General features: G+C 43.2%; 2 long non-coding RNA genes across 2 annotated transcripts in view; one reads left to right on the forward strand and one right to left on the reverse strand.

Moving 5' to 3' along the window:
• LOC142829609 (uncharacterized) overlaps positions 1-17,525 on the forward strand; it is a 50,913-nt gene extending 33,388 nt beyond the window's left edge. The window contains exons 2-3 of the long non-coding RNA XR_012904183.1: positions 9,796-12,506; positions 13,875-17,525. This is a non-coding gene — a long non-coding RNA (uncharacterized LOC142829609). The remainder of the gene's footprint in view (positions 1-9,795; positions 12,507-13,874) is intronic.
• LOC142829610 (uncharacterized) overlaps positions 1-17,610 on the reverse strand; it is a 33,733-nt gene that overhangs the window by 14,627 nt on the left and 1,496 nt on the right. Inside the window, exon 2 of the long non-coding RNA XR_012904184.1 lies at positions 17,512-17,598. This is a non-coding gene — a long non-coding RNA (uncharacterized LOC142829610). The remainder of the gene's footprint in view (positions 1-17,511; positions 17,599-17,610) is intronic.

The raw sequence follows: 17,610 nt of genomic DNA on the forward strand, positions 1-17,610 counted from the left end.
CTATTCATTTTCTGAAAAACTTTAAAAAACTGATTCAATAGAAACAATTTGTCATGATATATATTTAACCGGGGGATTTGCTGCCTCATGACTGAGGCCAAGAACTAAGACAAATTTGAAACAAAACAAAAACTGAACAGGTATTATATGGACAGCAAGAACCTTTCCAGTTATACTAAAGCAAAATTCTGGGCAGTTACTTTTAGAAAGGACATAAATCCTCACAAGCTACTCAATGAGAGCTAGATTATTTCTGTAGGTACAGCCCTAAGTATAGGACTGCATAATAAAACAACCACTGCACTCTACAGAAAGCTAAGCTTGAAAATGCCAATAGATTGTTGAATTACCACTACTGTGACCAATATGTGGCTTTCTGAAATGTTTTTATTTTCATCCCAGTAAATCCCCTGTGGAACATGAAGTTTGACAACACCAACTGTAAAAATGTGATTTATGGATGGCAATCTGTTCTTGCAAACTGGATACCAGCTGGCAGCTGTTGAAAATGGTGTAGACACTTGTGTGCACATAGGTAAAAGCATTAGCCATAGTATGGCAATATCTGTGAACTCATTTACAGACATGACAGCAACTAGAAAAGCCAAATTCTCATTAGGTCATGTTGTCCATCTTCCTGCCAGTACAGATACGTTCTCTCTAACAGAGGGGTAGCCGTGTTAGTCTGAACAGTATTCCTGATGATGCCACAGCACAACTGGTGGCTGAACTCTGTGAATTTATCCTCACACACAACTATTTCAGATTTGGTGACAACATATACCTCCAGACCAGTGGCACTGCTATGGGCACCCGCATGGCCCCTCAATACGCCAACATTTTTATGGCTGACCTGGAACAACGCTTCCTCAGCTCTCGTCCACTTACACCCCTTCTCTACCTACGCTACATCGATGACATCTTCATCATCTGGACCCATGGGAAGGAGACTCTGGAAGAATTTCACCATGATTTCAACAGCTTCTACCCCACCATCAACCTCAGCATGGACCAATCTACACGGGAGGTCCATTTCCTGGACACCACGATACAAATAAGTGACGGTCATATCAATACCACCCTATACAGAAAACCTACCGACCGCTATACTTACCTGCATGCCTCCAGTTTCCATCCCGGACACACCACACGATCCATTGTTTACAGCCAAGCACTGAGGTACAACCGCATATGCTCCAACCCCTCAGACAGAGACCTACACCTACAAGACCTTCAACAAGCATTCTGTAAACTGCGATACCCACACGAGGAAGTGAGGAGACAGATTGACAGAGCCAGACGTGTACCCAGAAGCCTCCTGCTACGGGACAAGCCCAAGAAAGAAACCAACAGAACACCACTGGCCATCACCTATAGTCCCCAGCTAAAACCTCTCCAACACATCATTAGTGATCTTCAGCCCATCCTGGACAATGATCCCTCGCTCTCACAGGCCTTGGGAGGTAGGCCGGTCCTTGCCCACAGACAACCCGCCAACCTGAAGCATATTCTCACCAGCAACTACACACCGCACCATAATAACTCGAACTCAGGAACCAATCCTTGCAACAAACCTCAGTGCCAACTCTGCCCACATATATACACCAGCAACACCATCACAGGACCTAACCAGATCAGCCATACTGTCACTGGTACATTCTCCTGCACATCCACCAATGTAATATATGCCATCATGTGCCAACAATGCCCCACTGCTATATACATTGGCCAAACAGGACAGTCCCTACGTAAAAGAATCAATGGACACAAATCTGATATTAGGAATGGCAACATACAAAAACCTGTAGGGGAACACTTCAATCTTCCTGGACACACAATTGCAGATCTAAAAGTAGCCATCCTGCAGCAAAAAAACTTCAGGACCAGACTTCAAAGAGAAACTGCTGAGCTACAGTTCATCTTTAAGTTTGACACAATCAACTCTGGATTAAACAAAGACTGTGAATGGCTTGCTAACTACAAAAGCAGCTTCTATTCTCTTGGAATTCACACCTCCAGATCAGCTGCTAGAAGTGGGCCTCATCCTCCTTGATTGGATCCACCTGGTCATCTCCAGCCTGATCCTGGCCTGCATATTTATTCCTGCCTCTGGAAATTTCCACTACATGCATCTGACGAAGTGGGTCTTTGCCCACGAAAGCTTATGCTCCTACACTTCAGTTAGTCTATAAGGTGCCACAGGACTCCTCGTCGTTCTCTCTAACATAATTCTTTAGTGCTTTGACTGGGGTTTCTAGCACTTCCTTTGGAACACTTTCACAACCAAAAGTGTACCCTGCAGATAGTATTTTCCAAGGGCCTACATTTTCCCTGCTCTGTTTTATCTCATTACTCCTAGTTGATGAACTTCTCTTACAAATGTTCTCTCTCCTGCACCCCACCCTTTAGCACAATTTATAGCTACTATACAACAAATTCCTTGGAAATGCTTACAGACTCATTCAAGAACACACTTCTTGTACTGCATAACAGGATTATTTAATTATTTGCCCCATGATGCTGCTAAAACATTTTTCTAAGAGAGGGAAGAGATATCGGTGGGGGGGAGGGGGGGTTCATTCCATTTTTTTTTTTTTTTTTAGTAAAGTAAAGTTTATCAAGTCACAATATAGCAAAACATTAGGTCTGGACAAGATGCTTTGAGCCAACATTTTGAAAAGTACTCTAATATTTGCAACTGTCTTACAATTATGGTATCTTTGCATTGAAAGAAAGGTGATTTTACAATTAGAAGCATATGCAGTACACCAGAACATTAATTATCTTTCATTAATTGTTTTATACTAATTCTTCATTGCAACAAATGAATGTAATGAGTCTGATTGCAAGAGCAAGGTGATCAAATGTTGTCTCCATCTTGGTATGAAGCTATATATTTTAATGTTTCCTCAAGAGTATGTTAAACAGAGCTGGACATGTAGGGATTAGCTCAAATTGATATGAATGCACCGACTCCCTTTAGGAAAGATCCTTCAAAGGAAAATCATGATGTAGTCTGACATTATGAAAACACTGTCAGGAAGCACATTAAGTAATTTACTTTCCAATTAGGAAATATTTATTAGTTACATGCAGAGGCATGTACAAGCTCACACTCGTTTCAGAAGTAGCTGACATCTCAGTATAATCTCATTTGCAGCTTCCATTAATCTTTAGCAATACCTTTCCAGTTATCCAATTAACCCAACCTGTTAAATTCATTTTGTTTTGGTTTCTCCAGAGATGCATACAGATATCTGAAATGGTTGGCTTGGCATTAAATAAAAAGGAACAAAATCAGAATTTGTTTTCACATTCCTTTTAGAATGACAATACAAGGGTAAGGGTTAGAGACAGTCAATATCATAAAATTATAAAAGCATAACTCAGTGACATTTCACTTATTTCTCATTAGGTGAGAAATTAACCTGACTTACTCCTAATAGGGTCGAACAGAGGAATAAGAAATGACAGAAAGAGACTAAGTTAGTGTTTAGCTATTTGGAAATTGCCATTAACAGCCTCTTAAGTATGTGCCTTTGTATTGTAGCTGCAGACATGTCATTACTATACAACTATTTTAGATGAGATAAAGCATTCTGTTGTGTCCATCAGCAGTGCCAAGAAGTCGCAATATGTATAAATCTTACCATGTGAAAACTGTTTCACAGTATATACAAATAGCCATCTATGATCACCAGAACATTTATATATACACACCCACACAATACACTTTATTTAACCAAAATTAAAGTCCAGAAGAGTAAAGGAATTTTAAAAAAAAGACTATGTGGTTGTGATAGGATAATCACCCCTACAGGGGATGAGAGGCACCGGATTATGCTTGATGCTATGTAGTGCCCTACAGTTACGATTATCTGATAGAAACCACAGCCCACTTTATGCATTAGTGCTTACTTACAGAAGTGTATTACTCATAGAATTCTGTTAGTATAAGTATGCAAAGTGAGGTAAGGGAAAATGCTGTGGTTTCTGAAATACTCTGTAATCGTAAAGAGATCCATAGATTTATGTCAGCATGGGCAATACGCGGCCCATTGGCTGGACGCAGTTAGCTGGAGTTACCTCCTGATGAGTTGCCACATGCTTTATTTACCAGTGCAACTGCAGGTACAGCCACTTGCTGCTCCTTTTGGCTGCAGATCACTGTTCCCAGCCAATGGGAGCTGCTGGAAGTGGTTTCCCAGTCTGCATTGCTTCCCACAGCATCCGTTGGCCAGGAATGGCAATCTGCAGCCAATGGGAGCTGTGATCTAAGTATCTGACAGCCCGCCAAGAGCAAACCACGCCCAGCTCATGAGCCACTTATTGCCACCCCTGATGTACGTGATACCTTTTATCTTATGCCAGTTAGAAATTGAAATAAGATTAAGCTAGTGTCATTTTCACTCATATTCATGGATTACAAACACCAATAACTAGTTCAGTGCTTAGTTATGTCTTGATAAGTCACTCCATAAAACATTATGAAGAAATCTTAATATTTAAGCCCTGATCCAACAGGGCAAATTTTACATAATAATGCTGTAGGTTAAATAGTTTTAGTTAAAGCATCACAAAATCCTTGGTGGACACTCTTACTTCAGTTTGAAAGGTTTAGTTCAGTTTAATTTAAGCCATTTCCTAAAGTGAAGCTAAGCCAAAATAAATTTAGTGTAAACTAAATAGGACTCTATAAAGCCATTAGCACCAGTTGATTTTTAACAAAATTTAATCACACCCTACAGCGTGCATCTATCCACCAACAGGAAGCCTAAAGAAGTCTTATTGAAAACACAGAACAAGCCATCCTGATGCATAATAAGAAAAGCAAATATGGTAGGTGATCAGCATGGCTTAGCACTGAAATCCTTGGTGAGCTTAACACAAAAAGGAAGCTTATAAGATGTGGAAACTTGGACAGATGACCAGGGAGGAATATAAATACATTGCTTGAGCATGCCGAGGTGTAATCAGGAAAAACAAAGCACATTTGGAATTGCAGCTAGCAAAGGAAGTGAAGGGTAACAAGAAAGGTTTCTATAGGCATGTTAGCAATAAGAGGGTGGTCAGGAGAGGTGTGGGAACCTTATTGGATGAGGCAGATAAGCTATTGACAGATGATGTGGGAAAAGCTAAAGTACTCAATGCTTTTTTTCCCCTCTGTCTTCACAGACAAGATTAGCTCCCAGATTACTGCACTAGGCAACACAGGATGGGAAGGAGGTGGGCAGCCCTCGGTGAAGAAAGAACAGGTTAGGAACTATTTAGAAAAAGACCTGGGGATTATAGTGCATAAGAAGCTAGATATGAGTCAACAGTGTGCCCTTGTAGCCAAGAAGGCTAGTAGCATATTAAGGTGCATTAGGAAGAGTATTGCCAGTAGATCTAGAGAAGTGATTATTCCCCTTTATTCACCTGGTGAGGCCACATCTGGGCTATGTCTACACTGGTGGGTTCTTGTGCAAGGTTTCTTGTGCAAGAGCATCCATGAAAGTGTGGATGCTCTCTTGCTCAAGAAAGCCCTGCCACGCATCCACACTGCCCTCTTGTGTAAAAGAGTTTACACTTGTTAGAAAAGAGCATCGCTCTTGAGCAAGAAGCCCTCTCTTACCGTGCTTTACTGTAAATCTTCTTGTGCAAGAGTGGGTGGGCAGTGTGGACGCTCTGCGGAAGAACGGCTGTTCTTCCACAAGAACCTGCCAGTGTAGACATAGAGTTTTGCTTCCAGCTTTTAACCTGCCATTACAGAAAGGATGTGGACACATTGGAGAAAGTCTTGCGGAGGACAACCAAAATGATTAGGGAACTGGAACACTTAACTTACGAGGAGAGGCAGAGGGATTTGGGCTTATTTAGTCTGAAGAAGAGAAGAGTGAGGGGAGATTTGATAGCAGCTTTCAACTTCCTGAAGGGAGGGAGGTTCCAAAGAGGATGGAGAGAGTCTGTTCTCAGTAGTGATGGATGACAGAACAAGGAGCAATGGTCTCAAGTTGCAGTGTGGGAGGTCTAGGTTGGAGATTAGGAAAAATTATTTTACCAGGAGGGTGGGAAAGCACTTGAATGGGTTGCATAGGGAGGTGGTGGAATCTCAATCCCTAAAGATTTTTATGTCCCAGCTTGACAAAGTCCTGGTGGAGATGATTTATTTGTGGTTGGACCTGCTTTCGGCAGGGGGCTGGACTTTATGACCTCCTGAGGTCTCTTCCAACACTAAAATTAGGAGTACAGGATCTTTCAAAAAAAGCCTGCTGTTTTCGAAAGAACCACATCTAGACTGCAGTTTTACTTTCGAAATGACACTTGTTCGAAAGAGCGCCATGACGCAATTATGCAAATGAAGCACGGGATATTTAAATCCCCACTTCATTTGCACTTTCAAAGTGTCTCATTTACACCCCTCTGCCGACAGAGGGATGTAGTTTAGACGTAGCCTAGAATTCCACCAATTCTAGGATGACATTTTCATAAACACCTATTCCCATTGGCTTTCTTTGAGTGCTAGTCAACTAACTCCCTTAGGGTATGTCTACACTACCCCGCTAGTTCGAACTAGCAGGGTAATGTAGGCATACCGCACTTGCAAATAAAGCCTGGGATTTGAATTTCCCGGGCTTCATTTGCATAAGACGGGCGCCGCCATTTTTAAATCCCAGCTAGTTCGAACCCCGTGCCGCGCGGCTACACGCGGCACAGAGTAGCTAGTTCGGATTAGGCTTCCTAATCCGAACTAGCTGTACTCCTCATTCCACAAGGAGTACAGCTAGTTTGAATTAGAAGCCTAATCCGAACTAGCTACTCTGTTCACTCTTCTTTGAGTGATGTCCCCATGGGTGTTCCGCCATAGGTGACTGAGTAGCAGTACCCACCCATGGAAAGGAAGGTGGGATTCGGAGGCCCCTATCTGTTCATGGATGAAAGCACTGCAGATGCTATGGAAGTATGTGGAAGCCATCTGCTCTGAATAGCGTAGTGCTTGGCAAATGTGTGATAAGAGGCCCAGGTGGCTGCCCTACAGATATCGGAAAGGGGAACACCTTTTAGGAAGGCAGTGGAAGTTGCTACGGCTCTTGTAGAGTGAGCTCTAGGGTGTTGTGGAAGTGGCACATTTTGTATAGCATAGCACTGGGTTATGCAGGAAACAATAATGTTAGCTATTCTCTGGAATGATATAGGCTCTCCTTCAGAACACTCAGCAAGAAAGACTAATAACCTGTCTGTTTTTCTAAAGGTCTAAGGGTATGTCTACACTACCACCCTAGTTCGAACTAGGGTGGTTAATGTAGTCAATCGAAGTTGCAAATGAAGCCCGAGATTTAAATATCCCGGGCTTCATTTGCATCTTGCCGGGTGCTGCCATTTTTAAATCCCCCGTAGTTCGGACTCCGTGCCCACAGCTACACGCGGCACAGAGTAGGTAGTTCGAATTAGGCTTTCTCTTCCATTATGAGTAATGGTAGTTTGAATTAGAAAGCCTAATTCGAACTACCTACTCCGTGTCGGGTGTAGCCGTGGGCACGGAGTCCGAACTACCGGGATTTAAAAATGGCGGCACCTGGCAAGATTCAAATGAAGCCCGGGATATTTAAATCCTGGGCTTCATTTGCAACTTCGATTGACTACATTAACCACCCTAGTTCGAACTAGGGTGGTAGTGTAGACCTACCCTTAGTGCGCTCTATATAAAAAGCTAGAGCTCTGCGCATGTCTAGTGTGTGGAGAGCTGCCTCATGCGATGAGGCATGAGGTTTTGGGTAAAAAGTGGGTAGCACCACTGGTTTGTTAAGGTGGAAATCCGAGCAGACCTTAGCGATAAAGTCTGTATGGTATCTCAGGATCACGCTGTCCTTGTTAAAAATGGTATACGGGAGGTACCGCCATAAGTGCTGAAATCTCACTAGCTTTTCACACAGAAGTGATGGCGATGAGAAAGACCAACTTCGTCGTCAGGGTCTGGAGAGGAATTGTAGCTAGTGGCTCAAAGAGTGGTGCTCCGAGAGTTCCAAGTACCAAGTCCAGGCTCCACAATGGGGAGAGAGTACGTATAGGAGGGTTTAGATTTATTAGTCCCTTGAGAAACCTCTTTGTGAGAGGATGGGCGAATAAAGAAACGCCAGGTATTGGATGCTGAAAGGCTGTCATTGCCACAAGATGGACTCTTAGGGTGTGTCTAAACTACACACCTCTGCTGACAGAGGGTATGTCTACACTACCCTCCTAGTTCGAACTAGGAGGGTAATGTAGGCATACCGCACTTGCAAATGAAGCCCGGGATTTGAATTTCCCGGGCTTCATTTGCATAAGCGGGGAGCCGCCATTTTTAAAACCCCGCTGGTTCGAACCCCGTGCAGCGCGGCTACACGGGGCTCAAACTAGGTAGTTCGGACTAGACTTCCTATTCCAAACTACCGGTACACCACGAGTACCTAGGAAGCCTAGTCCGAACTACATAGTTCGAGACCCGTGTAGCCGCGCTGCACAGGGTTCGAACCAGCGGGGTTTTAAAAATGGTGGCTCCCCGCTTCTGCAAATGAAGCCCGGGAAATTCAAATCCCGGGCTTCATTTGCAAGTGCAGTATGCCTACATTACCCTGCTAGTTCGAACTAGCGGGGTAGTGTAGACATACCCAGAGGGATGTAGATTAGGCACATCACTATTGCAAATGAATTGGGGATTTAAATATCCCGTGCTTCATTTGAATAGAAATGGCTGCCGCGTTTTGCTGCCGTGGCACTTTGCCGGCAAAAAGCAGCAGTCTAGATGGGGATCGGTCAACAAGGAAAGCCTTTTCCGACCGTTCCCTTACGCCTCATGCAACGAGGTTTACAGGATGGGACCATTCCAATTGAGGAGAAAAGCATCCCCTAAGTAACTGAGGCCCTCTCTGGAACAATAACGATGACATTTCTTGTCGTTGGTGGCGAATAGGTCTATCTGAGGAGTGCTGGGTGCTGTGGCAAGGCCGAATGGTAGAACTTGATACTGAAAGTCATCTGTACCGATTATGAAGCATAGAAACCTCCTATGTGTGGGATGAATTGTAGCATGAAAGTAAGCATCTTTGAGATTTAGAGCAGCAAACCAGTCACCCTGCTCCAGGGCGGGTAGTGTGGAGGCTAGTGTTACCATTTTGAAGCATTGTTTCCGGAGATATTTGTTTAGTTGCCAGAGGTCTAATATAAGTCTCCATCCTCCGGTTTTCTTTTGTACAAGGAAATAGCGGGAGTAGAACCCTCTCCCTTGGAATTGATGTGGTACTCTTTCTATGTGAAGCATAGTTTTTTGTGAGAGGGGTCCTTGAAGAGGGATGGGGATGGTGGGGTTGTGGGTGGAAGAGAACGGAATTGAATGGTGTATCCGGATCAGATTATCTCCAAAACCCACTTGTTGGTGGTAATGTTGGACCAGTGATGGGCCTTAGATGATGGTGAAAGATGTGGGTGGGGTCTGGAGGGGCTGTCTGCTTGCTCTTGATCAAGGCGTCAAACCTGCTGTTTGTTGCCGGGCTGAGTCTGTGTGCGGTTATTAAGGTTTCAGTGTCTCATTGGTCTGTGATGTTGACTGTGGCGTGACTGGCCAAAGGGACGGTGTTGATGTTGCCATTGCTGCCTAGTATGGAAGTAGTCATAGTGCCTTTGAAATGGTGTGTAGCAACTCCTTCTATATGGTGGGGTGTGCATTCCCAACAATCAAAGGTTTGTTCTAGAATCCTTACTAGAACGGAGGACTGTATCTGTATTCTCACCAAATAATTTGTTCTTCTCAAATGGTAAGTCCTCTACTTTTGTTTGCAGCTCCCTGGGAACTCCTGTGGATTGAAGAAAGGAAGCCCTTCTCATAACTACGGCCGTAGCTGTGGTGCTAGCTGCTGTGTCTGCCACATCCATGGCAATTTGCAAGCTGGCCTGTGTGGATGCATAGCCCTCCTGGATGATGGACTTAAGCAGGGGTCTTTTGGATTTCAGAAGTGCCTCCATCAGAGCCATTAGCTTGGCGTAGTTATCAAAGTTGTGGTTTGATAAATGCACTAAGTAGTTGGCTATTCTGAGAAGTAAGGTTGAGGACGTGTACAACTTTCTCCCGAATAAATCAGGCATCTTTGACTCCCTGTCTGCTGTGTTGTTTTTATATTGTGGTACCTTTGCTCTTTGATGCGCTGCGTTGACTACAAAGGAGTTGGGCTGAGGGTGGGTAAATAAAAACTCAGACCCTTTTGGAGGCACAAAGTACTTTTTGTCTGCCCGTTTCTTAGTTGGAAGGGCAAATGCTGGGGTTTGCCAGAGTTCATTGGCCACTTCTAAAATGGCTTCGTCCAAGGGTATAGCCAGCTTGGCACTCTGGGTCATTTGTAGGTTTTTAATAATGTTGCTTCTCCTTAATCTCCATTAGTTGTATCTCCTGGGAAACTGCCACTCTCTTAAAGAGGTCCTGGAACTGCGGTAGGTTGTCTGGTGGGAAGACGTCCCCAGAGATGACCGCTTCATCTGGCAAGGAAGACTGGTCTGTGGGAGACACCTCAGGTGGTTGTGACTCTGTTGTGGTAAACGGTTCCTCCTCCTGATCAGCAGGAGGAGGGTGGAGCAGCAGTGGGTCTTGGTCCAGGAATGGAGGAGCCAAGAGTGGGGAGTGTCTGGAGGAGGAGTAGCCCGTGGTAGATCTTGGTGGAGATCTGGGTGAATAATAATAACAGCATCAGTGTGGTGAGTATTCCCTGTGGTAATCATGGTGCTCATAATAGTCCCGGTGGTAGTAAAAGGACAGTGAAGGGGAACACCTGTAGGGATGATGTCTCTTACAATCATGCCGAGAAGATGATCTTGGTGACCGCAAGGACGGAGGAGGAGAGTAAGATCTTCTCAGAAGTGGAGATGGAGAAGCAGAGAACTGATGATCAGGGCTCGACAAATAATACCATCTACTCACCCTTGGTGAGTAGATTGCAACCCGGAAGAGCCAGGTTCGGGCGATCTGTGCATGAGCAGAACGATCTGTGCATGCTCAGATCACCAGAGAGCATGGCTGGCAAGTGGGGCTCGCCGCGGTTCGGCGAGCCCTGCTGATGATAGTACCTGCTGGTATCTCTTCAAGGTGTTAGAAAGGGAGATGGCAGTCTATCAGGAAGAGTATACCTTTTAGAAAGCCAGGGTGCTCTCCTCCTGAATGGTGGGGGCGGAGAATGCAATGGCGCTGGAGAGAATGTGAGAGGCAGAGAAGCTGCGGATAGACTACGGCGATGGTACATCTTCACACATGACTTCACAGGTGCCAGTGTTTCTGGTGCTGAGACCAGTGCCACATGCTCTGGTGCTGAAGATGGCTGGTGCCATTTGCTATGGCACCAAGGTCGGTGCCTCTCACCCCCCGTGCCAAGGTCGGTGCCTCTCACCCCTGTGATGAGGTCAGTGCTGCTTAACGAGGTGGTGATCTCTCCGGTACTGAGCCCACCTCGGAGGATGTAGACGTGGCCCGTAACGGTGCCAACTGTGCATGCAGCTCTGCGCCGTAGGTAATGCCGATGGCTTCAGTGTGGAGACCGCCAGTGCCACCATTGTCGAAGTTGCGGCCAAGTGGCGCGAAGTCACTGGTGGATCAACCTTTTTGGTTGTACTTGTAGTTATATGGGCACTCAGACCTGAAGTGCCTGGCTTGGACCCCGTGCTAGTTCTGCCATGAGGAGTTAAAGGCAGCGATCTAGTGGGGAGGGCTTAGACTTTTTCGGAGGTGCCCTAGTTGGTGAGGAGGATCTTCTCTTTTGAGCCTGTTGACTGGCTCCAGGGGTGGGGGTCAGAATATCCTTCAGGCTGGAGAGCCTTATCAAAGAGGATCATCCGGAGCCTCCTTTTTCTATCATGGTGAGCCCTAGCCGTGAGTTTTGAGCAGTGTACACACTTTTGTGGTACATGGCTCTCACCGAGGCAGCGGATACATGCTGCATGGTCATCTGAGGCAAGCATGGTGTCACGGAAAAGGGAGCATTTCTTAAATCCTGGACAACCAGGAATTTTTCTTTTTCTTTTCCTTTTCTTTTTTTTTGAATACATGGGAATGAGGGTGAACTATATACAAGAATAGAAGGGCTATAACAAGAGAAAGAGGGAAGAATGAGAACTTAACTATCTATCTATCTATATACACACATACACACACACTATTAATTTTTTATTTTATTTTATTTAAACTGGAATGTAAGTAGATAAGCGAATAGTAACAGGAAACAAGTATAACTGAAGAAAATAACTGGTTTTATCTCACAAACTATGTCAACAAGAGAGAGAGAATTCGCTCCGTCTGCACCCTGAGGCGGTTGAGAGGAATTGGTTAGAATCAGATCGCGCAGCGTGGGAGAGCATGAACGCCACAAGATGCCCCCATCCATGCATGATCCGGCCAACTACAGCTCTTGAAGATCTCCATCCTGCGGTGCCGGGACAAGCCCAGCACCTATGGTGGAGCACCCACAGGGACATCACTCGAAGAAGAAATAAGTGTTAACCTTCACATTTGGGTAAATTGATGGAACACTATCTATAGCTATGGTAAAGTTGTTGCAAGGGTTGTTTCTAGATGAGTATGTTAGTGCCACACACTGAGACTTAACTCTTTGAGATGCCAAAGTCTCGGCCAAAGTCTATGACTACCAGAGAATTTGCCAGGAAAGCAATATAGTAACTTGCACTTCTCCCCAGCTGAAAGGTGTAATATAATTGCCAAGTAAGAATATTGTTCTGACATCCTATCAGTAATTATACACATTGGGAATATAAACTGTAAAAGGGTATGTCTACACTTCATTCCTCTTTCTTGAGAGGAATGTAAATGCAGCTGAGCGAAATTGCAAATGAAGCACGGATTCGAATTTTCCGCACTTCATTTGCATAATTGCGTCGGGCGCTATTTTGAAAAAAGGAACGCTGTCTTGATGCCGTTATTTCGAAAGAAAACCCTTCTTTCGAAGTTACCCTCAAAACATATTTTATAAGGAGTAAGTGTAATTTCGAAAGAAGATTTTTCTTTCAAAATAACCGCGTCTAGACAGTGTTTCTTTTTTTGAAATAGGGTATTTCGAAATAGTGCTCTGACGCAATTATGCAAATGAAGCACGGGAAATTCAAATCTGTGCTTCATTTGCAATTTCACTCAGCTGCATTTGCATTCCTCTCGAAGAGGAAAATGCCACTAAACTCCATCCTTTTGTGCATATGTATTTCATTATAGTCTTCAATTAAACATCACACACTGCTTTTTCCTTACAGTTGGCTCCCTGTCTCTTATTGCTTAAAGGATAGATTATTTCATATCTTATGGTGCACTGAGGATACGGGATGAGATGAGACAATTGAACAGTGGGTAGTTGTAAACCTTATTTCTGCATAGGACCAGAGACAGGTATAATGCTATGGAGGTTCATAGGTGCTACACATTTAAAACAAATGTAAATTTAAATTACTCACACCACCTACTGCCAGCTACGAATGGGGCAAACCAACAAAGAGCAGAGCCAGGCCCTGGCTGTTGTAGACATGCCCTGAGACATGAGTTTTTGTTTGTAGTGCTATTTGGCCTCCCTATGCATGCAGGGAATGCAAGCAGGTGTATGGGATTAGGGCACAAGACATGAGGGAATAGCTATTCTGCCCCTTTCCTCTTGATGCGTAGAAGCGCAAGGAACCATTATCTGGACCCACATCCAGCAGAACTGTAGCTTTGGCTAGCTATACATTCTCTGCTTATTGCAAACTTCCAGAACAGTGTGTGCTGTATGAAAGACATTTGAATATTATACTGAATACAGAAGGTATATATAAATAAACATCAATAAGAGTACAGTATCTTTCTGATCTTAACTACGCTTCTTTTTCCATTTACTTTCTAGAAACTATCTGAGATGGCAGTTACTACATTCTCAGGCCCTGTCCTGAGGGATATGAATGCCAAGATATGGAACACTGGTGATTTGACGGCATCAAAGGAGCTCTTACTGTGCCAAACTGAGTATATCAGAATTACACTTTTTTCAGTCCTTTTTTGCTCTATTCACTTTCTCATCCTTGATAAAAGAAGCTATAAGTCTAGAAGTGGAGAGACTTGCAGAGAACTGCTTACTGTGTTGCTTTGAAAAACTGCTGTCTCTGGAGAATACACTAGAGTTCTGCCACATCCTATAAAACTTAGAAGACAGTATGAATTTTATTAGACTCTTTATTTAAAGTTGAAGAAAGAAAAAGTAAAGAGTCAGGCTTAGCCCAACAGAGAAAACAGAGCACAATGTGCATTTGTAGCAGTGGTAGGAAGGATTAATGTAACCTTCATGTCTATGACAACTAGGCCCACTGATGCGAGATGGGAGGGGCAAAGAGGGCAACTGCACCAGGGCCCCGTGATTCAAAGGGGCCCCAAGGTTCTCTAGCAGTGATGAGGGCTGGTAGGGGAAGGAATGTGGAACAGTCCAGGTAGCACTGAGGGCTTGCTGCCCAAACTCTGCCCCTTCTGCCTATGGCCCTGACCCTTCAAGGGGGGTAACAGGATTGTTACCCTTGCCTTGTCCAGGCCCCAACAATTCTGTTGGCTCTCACAAGTGTCTATTTGCATTATTTCGGATACAGTTTTCCATTGTTACAAATTGGGTGCTGCATAGTTCACGGTATATTCTTGTAAAAATATCATTAACAATTAGAACTGACTGGAAAAATCTTGACTGGAAAAAAGATGAAAATTCTCAAAAGTTCGCCCACCCCATTTTCCTAAATAGTTCTATTAAACAAATATATTCTGTGCCAGAAATGTAACTGGCCTGTTACAAACACAAGTTGTCATCCTTCCCTTTTGATTAAAATTACATTCTTGCTGAATTATTTGCAGAAACAGGACCACGGAGTATAATCCTATTCATGTCATGTCAATCTTATTTAAATGACTTACACAAATCACAGTAAGAACAGACCCCCCACAGAGCAAAATCCTGTAGTTTTCCCATTGACTTCAGTAGGAATTTTGCCTGCTTAACAGCCATGTACAGATGCCAGAATTTTGTTTCACAGAAAAAGTCCACATTCTTTACCCAGAGAGCTTATGCAGAGGATAGAGTCTCTGTCACTTACATTCAATACCTGTGAGGATGTAATCAGAAAACTCACACTTGACAATGACAAATTTAACATACAGTTATGTATGGAGGCCTGACTGTGAAGTTCTGACTCAAGCATGACTACTCTCATTTGCTTGAATGAGAGTCTTGCTTGAGTCAGAGTGGTAGATTCAGTCCTATAGTATTTGTATATCTTGTACTATTTTTAATCAGAACATGCAATTATCAAAATTAATACGCTTTATAAGAAGACAGTATTATCTGTGACACATAACACCAAACAGCAGTTTGGTCACTCTTGGTTATATGCTTAAATTACATATCAGAGCCAAACTCTATTACGCTGGGGCTAGTTCCTGCAATCTTTTACTTATAATTCAAGAAGCACCCGCTTATCTCTGTAGGAATTTTTATTAATAAAAATTGGGAGATTAGAGTAGCTATCAAAATAAAAAACTCAATAATAGTGGGGGATTTCAACTATCCTCATATTGACTGGGTACACATCACCTCAGGATGGGATACAGAGATAAAATTTCTTGATACCTTAAATGACTGCTTCTCGGAGCAGCTAGTTCTGGAACCCAGAAGGGGAGAGGCAATTCTTGATTTAGTCCTAGGTGGTGTGACTATACAAAAAAGTGCCACCGTGGCTTTACAATCGAGTAAAAGAAGCAGTGAGAAATAAAAAGGCATCGTTTGAAAAGTGGAAGTTAAATCCTCGTGAGAAAAATAGAAAGCATAAACTCTGTCAAATTAACTGGTGTGTTTTGTTTATTTTGGCTTAACTTATTTTGATCTGTTTTCACTTGCAATCACTTAAATCCTACTTTTTATACTTAATAAAACACTTTTGTTTATCAAGCAAGTGTAAACAATTGTTACCTGAGGGAAGCAACCACTTTGTATATCTCTCTTTCATTCATAAAGGGGGCAACGTATTTATGAGCTTTCTCTGGGTAAAACTTATACATGGGGTAAGACTAATATAATTGGGGGTTTGGAATTTTGGGGGAGTTGGTTTCCTGGGTGTTGTCAGCAGCCTCATAGCTCAGTCCTTCCAGAGCTAAGCTGATTCAGTGTTTGAGTTGCTCTGCAAGGAGGAGATATAACCCCAACTCTGTGCCTTGGCTGGGAGAGACCACAGCTTCTGGCCCAGCAGGATAGGGTGGTGAGGAGCCCCAGAGGGCAAGAAGACAGGCATCAGTGGCATGATCAGCTCATCCTGGACAATCCCAAGGGGATTTCTGTAATCAAACCCATCACAAGGGACACCATTGAAATAGGGCATATATAACTATGTCATCCTCCTACAAGTCAATCCAAGCCAGGAGAACCAGAGTCCTGATTTGCTAGTGCATTACTTTGCTGTTACACCTTTTCAGCTCCAAAGGTCTTGTGTGACCATCTCATCTATTAATTTATTTCTGAATTTCTCTTAGTCTCACTAGAACACTAGCCAAGTAGGTCTATATTTTCTAGGTTAACATTATCCAATGATTTTGGCAGAGCCTTGTCTATTCATATCAGTTTTAAAATCCAGAAATACTAATAAGATAACGAGTTAGCTTTAAGGACAGACAAGAACTCCTGCTGCATATAGCAAATGAGAAGATTCTCCATAGGCTTCTGCCAGAGACGTCCATTACCCGTCCCATTCAGCACAACAAACTTTCTGATGCTGGAGTCAGGCAGCTGAGAGATGCAGGAAGTTTCCATCATCTACATTTCAGCTGATTGCAGGGGAGCTGTGAAGTCTTTGTGCTGGTGTAAACTTAGGCTGACTTTGGGGGAAACATCAGCTGAAGGAGACTGACTAAGCCCTAGTGGGAGAAAACTTGTAGGAAAGAGATCTTAGGAGCTGGGCATATAAAGCTTCTTGAATAAAACATTAATTGAAAACTCCTGAGGTTTAAGGTGAAAAGATTGGCTCCTGCTTAGCTGACAACATTTGAATGGGAACAAAACACCCATATGTGAAAAATCTCTTTATTCCTTGAGCAATACTTTATACATATTTTTAGCCTTTTAGAGTGTTTTTTCTTAGGCACAGAAGGGGGTAAGTAGTATGTAAGGTTATGCCTGAATAGCAGCCTGCTCAGCAGCAAGTTTGTGAGTGTAAATTAAGCAAAAGAAGAAGATAGCTCATTAGTGAGTTATCATAAGATAACTTTCAATGAAGCAAAAAAGTGAATTTGAAAATATCCTCTAAGCCTAATTTTTCCAACTGAAAACAAATTCAAGTTTACCTTGCAGAAAGATTCAAACATTTATTATGGGGAAGTTTTTCTGTATGGGAAGAAAATGATGTTTTTATTTGTGTATTAATATAGATTAGTGTTTTAAGATCCCAGAAGCTCAGTTAGTCATTAGAGAGAGTTAGTGGAATCCTAGGTTTAGATTGCACATGTGTACTACCTCATACCTTTGAATGAAGTGAGTTAGATAAACACCACAAGCTCTCCTCTCCCCATCTTGCCAAGAGCCATGTTAATAAGTAACAGACACCCTCCTGAAGGGGAGA

Source organism: Pelodiscus sinensis, chromosome 5 (genome assembly GCF_049634645.1).
Source record: "Pelodiscus sinensis isolate JC-2024 chromosome 5, ASM4963464v1, whole genome shotgun sequence".
In the NCBI taxonomy this organism is placed as follows: domain Eukaryota; kingdom Metazoa; phylum Chordata; order Testudines; family Trionychidae; genus Pelodiscus; species Pelodiscus sinensis.